This window comes from Macaca nemestrina, chromosome 4, assembly GCF_043159975.1.
Source record: "Macaca nemestrina isolate mMacNem1 chromosome 4, mMacNem.hap1, whole genome shotgun sequence".
In the NCBI taxonomy this organism is placed as follows: Eukaryota; Metazoa; Chordata; class Mammalia; order Primates; family Cercopithecidae; genus Macaca; species Macaca nemestrina.
Genome location: NC_092128.1, coordinates 87,240,049 through 87,246,340, shown reverse-complemented (window position 1 = coordinate 87,246,340; position 6,292 = coordinate 87,240,049).

The following is a 6,292-nucleotide window of genomic DNA, read 5'->3' as shown; positions in this document are numbered from 1 at the left end:
CTATATAAACATGCTGGAGGTTCGAAAGACAATATGAAGTGTGAGTTGACATCATAAAGTTCTAGGCTATAAGACATTTTAAGGATCCTCTTTGTCTTTCCTTGTTGAAAACAATTTTAATCAATGCCACTAAATTAGAGAATAATGGTTAAATTGTTTCCATGAGATTTGTAATTGAGTTAATCTTTTGCCAACTTTAAACAAGGTTAAATCCCTCAATAAAGATTGTAAAAGTATCAATTAAAAGTAAAAGCAAGGACAAACAAAAAAGTAAGAGTCTTAATGCAGGCATTACTTCTTCATAAAGCATTTTTTACTCTTCATAATAAATTATTAAATCTTGTCTCTTCATATGTGTTTCAGACATTGCTTGATGTCAGTGTGAAAACAAAGTGATCAAAGTGATATAATAAATCTGACAAGCCTGGCGCAGTGGCTCACGCCTGTAATCCCCCCCGCACTCTGGGAGGCCAAGGTGGGAAGATCACTTGACTTCAGGACTTCGAAACCAGCCTGGCCAACATGGGAAATCCCGTCTCTACTAAAAATACAAAAATTAGCTGGGTGTGGTAGTGTAAGCCTGGAATCCCAACTACTAGGAGGCTGAGGCATGAGAATCGCTTGAATCTAGGAGGCAGAGGTTGCAGTGAACCAAGACTGTGCCACTGCATTCCAGTCTGGGTAACAGAATGAGACCCTGTCTCAAACAAACAAACAAACAACAACAACAAAAAAACTAACAACTTGAGAGTCTAGTAAAGGTATGGTTTATTTTTGTTGAAATTCTTTTTTAAATAAAAGAATGGATACCCAAAAATTCCACAGGTAACTGTGTCAAGATAAAAGAACGCCATTTCAAATGGGCATTTTCTCTTTCTCTCTGTCTTTCTTTCTTTTTTTGATGGAGTCTCACTCTGTCGCCCAGGCTGGAGTGCAGTGGCGTGATCTTGGCTCATTGCAGTCTCAGCCTCCTAGGTTCAAGTGATTCTCGTGTCTTAGCCTACCGAGTAGCTGGGTTCATAGGCACACGCCACCATGCCTTGCTAATTTTTGTATTTTTAGTAGAGATGGGGTTTCACTATGTTGGCCAGGCTAGTCTCAAACTCCTGACCTCAAGTAATCCACCCCCTCTTGGCCTCCCAAAGTGCTGGGATTACAGATGTGAGCCACTGCGCCCGGCCCACATTTTCTCTTTAATCAATGTAAAAGATTTAGGCTCTTATGGATAAAATGTCTCCAAAATTAAAGTTTGACTTTTAAGTATAAAGATATATTAACTATCTTGGTACCTTGAAAATTGCAAATGTTTATGAAGATGGTATGAATTCCAGTCAAGAAGCTTAGATGTGCAAAATGAATCAACAAAAAAAACCAAATACTTGAATTGCATTTCTTTATATTTTAAAATCAATTTCATTTAGGACCCTGACCCTTATTTTCCCCTTTCTCCTTTCCTAGCCACTCTCCAAGAACTTCACAAATTTTCGTGCAGTAGGACCAAGGCACTGGGGAGGTCCCTACAGACAGTGATCATGAGCAATCGTTCCCCATTGGTTACAGTCAAGGTGTCCATGCCCAGTCTGCACAATCCCTTCAGGTCCAGAGGCTCTGGAACTACATATCCTTCTGGGTCCTTGGAATCGTCAAGGAATGTATGTGCTTACCATGCCTTCTGAAGCCTAGTCTTCTGTCTGGACACTGTCAGTAAGTAGACTTGGCTTCTGGTCTTTCATGAAGTGCCCATGCTCACTCTACTCTTCCACTCCTGCTCTTTATCTCTCCCCACCTACTTGGATAAAGGAATGGAAAAAACAGGGGGATAAAAACCTAATAGTTCAAAACTATTAGATTTTGAAAATATCCCACCACATTTATAAAGAAAAAAATCTGAAAACACTCTAAATATTCATCAACAGAGAACTGGATAAATAGGCTATGGTACATCCACACGATCCGTTCAATGAAGGGGTTAAGAAGAATGGGGTAAATCTGTATATTCTGATATGGGAAAATATCCAATATAGATTATTAAGTGCAAAATGTAGTTTCAGAAGTTATATGTATAGCATGATTCAGTTTCTATAAAAATGTAAAATATATATGTATGTATACATTTATAAGCATGTATAAGTATGTGCACATTTATAAGTATGTTTAGGTATAAATGTATGTGTACCTAAACCTGCTTATAAATGCAGAAAATATTGGAAAACATCACAAGAAACTCTTAAATGTGATTATCTCTGAAGAATGGCATTGGAAGAAGGATGAGAAGAGGTGGATTTTATCCTTCTACTAAGTAAACTATTTACATTTTTTACAACATGTACATGTTATTTTCCAAAATTGTATAACCTCAGTTTTAAAAAAGGTAGAAATCTGTACAAGTCTTTTTCATAACATAATCATTTTTGCATGTATTCAATACATTTTAAAATAAGTTTAAGTATTATTAAGTAATCTTTTTAATTTTCTCGTTATTGCTGTGGGAGCATGAAGAAGACTATTTGTTCAGAAAATTTGAAAATTTAAAGCAGTATTCTCTTTCAAACCTCATAAATTAAATATTCTATGTTAAAAATCTGCATTTTCCCCATTATCTTAAAGTTTCATTTTATTATTTTTTAAATTATTTTACTAATCATAAATATGTTTTGCAGTATGTTAGGGTTGGAAAAGTAAATCACACAATTGAATTGAGACTAAAACAAATGTCCTCACATTATTTTAAATTACGGTACCTAATTCTCATAGATCCATACTCCACATGTTCAGAAAAGCTTCCTTTTGCTCCAGTTGCCCTTGTCTCTCTTTCTCATTGCTTGATTAATTAAGTCTATACATTTAAAAACACTTCAAGGAGCAGAATTTTGAATTATGGCAACAACATTTACAGGAAGGAATGGTGTTCTAGGCAGGAGGAACAATATATGCAGAGGCATGAAAGCATTAAATAGAGTCATGAGTATGAGAAACTACTACTGAAGCACAAAATATAAATAAGGGAGTGGCAAGAAATCAGAGTAGCTGGCTCATGAAGGTATTTGTTTATTATGCAAGTAAAGGCAACAAACAATTTTTGAATGAGATGTTCACATATGCATTTTTCAAAGATCATTCTGGATCTCATTGCAGAGAGTTCATTTTAGGGTGATGAGACTGGAAGGCAAGAGATGAGCTAAGAAATTAGGATGGCAGTTCAGGCAAATGTTGAAAATTTGAACTAAGCCAGTAGGTAAATGGGCAATATAAAAGGAGATCTGAGAAACGTGTATTATTTATGGTTTCATGTAAAACAGAGGGTATACATTTTATAAGCCTGTACGAATACGTCTACACAATATTTCATCCTACTTGAGAATTACTGAACATAGGGAGTGAAATTTTAAAATCTAGGAGCATGATTAGGTGACTGTAGATATATAAAGGAAAGTCTTAAACCAGTATAATAGGTTTCTAAACCAAGGTCTATCATAATAATGTTGTAGAAAAACATCCTCATGAAATTGCTTCAGTAGCTGGACAGATTCTTTTCTTTACATTCTGGGGTACCTGTGCAAGATGTGCAGGTTTGTTACATAGGTAAACGTGTGCCATGGTGGTCTGCTGCACCTACCGACCCAGCATCCGTTAGGTCTTTTCCCTAATGCTCTCCCCACCCTGGACAAATTCTTGAGCTCTGTTTTGACATGGTGCGACTGTGCCCCACCCACATCTCATCTTGAATTCCCACATGTTGTAGGAGGTACCCAGTGGGAGGTAATTGAATTACGGGGCAAGTCTTTCCTGTGCTGTTCTTGTGATAGTGAATAAATCTTGCGAGATCTGATGTTTTTAAAAAGAGGAATTCCCCTGCACAAGCTCTCTCTCTTTGCCTGCTGCCATCCAAGTAAGAGGTGGCTTGCTCTTCCTTGCTTTCCACCATGATTGTGAGGCTTCCCCAGCCACGTGTAAATCCAATTAAACCTCTTTCTTTTGTAAATTGCCCAGTCTCGGGTATATCTTTATCAGCAGCATGAAAACAGGCTAATACAATTTCTAGTTGTCTCTTAGACATCTTCCCTTAGATTCCCATCAGCAAACTAACCTCATCTTAACTCAGCCCACACTCATTATTGTCCCAGACACCTTTCTCCTGACACTAGTCTCCCATTCACTCAGGTTTAAAACATCATTTTCACTTAGGACTCCCTCTCCAATTATCTACCAACCTAAACTCCACAGTATCTCTAATCTCTGTCCTAGCCTTTCCTCTCTCCTTCAAGTTCAAGATTATATTCTTTTTCACCTGGGCTCTCACAATAATGTTTCCCCTCCCTGTGTTCTAATATAACCACACCTAAACCATCTTACACGTTGCAGCTGGATTCAGCATCCCAAAACATAGTGTTGATATTGTCCCTGTTTCAAATCTGTCAAGGCTAGAGGAAATTCCAATTATTAAAATAACTTTGGAAAACTCTTTGGCATTATCTCCTAAAGTTGAACACACACACACCCTATATTGCATCCATTTCACAGTTAGATATATATCAAACAAAAATGTATGACCATATACATAAAAGAAAGGTACAGGAGCGTTTATAGGAGCATTATTCATAATGGCCTCAATTGGCATCAATACAATCTAGTAGACTGGATGAATAAATTGTGGGGTATTCATGCAATGCAATACTACACAACAGTGAAAAAAAGTCAGCTTTTTTATATCAATTTCTAAAACAGTCAAAAGTAATAACTGGTGTCAGAAATCAGGAGAGTGGTTTATTTTAGGGAGAAGATAGGAAGTAGTTACTAGAATGGAACAGGAGAGGAACTTCTAGATATTGGAAATTTTCTTTTCTTTTTTTTTTTTCGAAATGGAGTCTCGCTCTGTCTCCCCAGGCTGGAGTGCAGTGATGTGATCTTGGCTCACTGCAACCTCCGCCTCCTGGGTTCAAGCAATTCTCCTGCCTTAGCCTCTTGAGTAGCTGTGATTACAGGCATGTACCACCAAGCCTGGCTAATTTTGTATTTTAGTAGAGACAGGATTTCATCACGTTGGCCAGGCTGGTCTCGAACTCCTAACCTCAGGTGATCCGCCTGCCACAGCCTCCCAAAGTGCTGGGATTACAGGTGTGAGCCACTGTGCTCAGCTGATATTGGAAATTTTCTATCACTTGACCTGGGTGGAGGCTACACTCTGCTTTCCCTTCGGGAGAAGAAAAATAAACACACACATCTACACATATACATCCTTCAATAGCTCTCCATTGTCTAAAAAAGAATGTCCAAACTTCTCAAATGCAAAGCAAATTGTAGTCAATAATCTGTTCCAACCTAACTTTCCAATCGATGGAGTCAAATTTCCTTCCTTCCCAATGCTGACCCCCTCACTCCAGCTATGCTGTTGCTGTGAAACCCCGTACGCCAGCAGTCCCCAACCTTTTTGGCACCATGGCCCTATTTTGGAAGATGATTTTTCCATGGATGGGGCCGGGGATGGGGATGGTTTCAAGATGAAACTCTTCCACCTCAGATCATCAAGCCTTCCTTAGAGTCTCATAAGGAACATGCAACCTAGATCTCCCGCACGTGCAGTTCACACTATATAGGGTTCGCGCTCCTATGAGAATCTAATGCGCCGCTGATGTGACACGAGGAGGTGCTCAGGTGGTCATGCTCACTCCCCGGCTGCTCACCTCCTGCTGTGTGGTGCAGTTCCTAACAGGCCATGGATCAATACTGGTCTGTAGCCCAAGGGTTGGTGACCCCTGCCCTACACCACAGATTCCACGTGTATATAACTTGGAAGCAAATTATTTTATTAAAAAAAAAATTGAAATTGGAAACTTCTGCAAGGACTGTTTTTTTTCCAGGAAAGACTTGGTATTGTTGGGCCAAATCCTACTAAATTCTTGGGTTCTCCAACATCCTGACACACCAGGGAACTTCACACTGTAAAGTCTCTAAGCCCAAGTCTCTACCGGTGATGTAAGAACATAACTGACTTAGGCCTTGCCATGAAGCCTGCTGGTACTTAAATAAGGGACCCCTCAGGGAAGAGTGAAGCAACACTGTATGTGGCCAGGGCTAGGAGCCCAGTTTGACTGTGGGATGTCATTAAGTCTGGTGGACAATAATCAAAATCACAATGATCCAAGTATTTTACCTAAATCTGGGTCAATGCTGATCTCTGAACAAATCAGAAGTGGCTTCCAGAATTTCTAATGAGTGACAGTACTACTGTAGGTAGTAATTTTTATGGTTCTCTGTGTCCGTTTCTGTGAAACAGCATTAATCAGCACTGAGG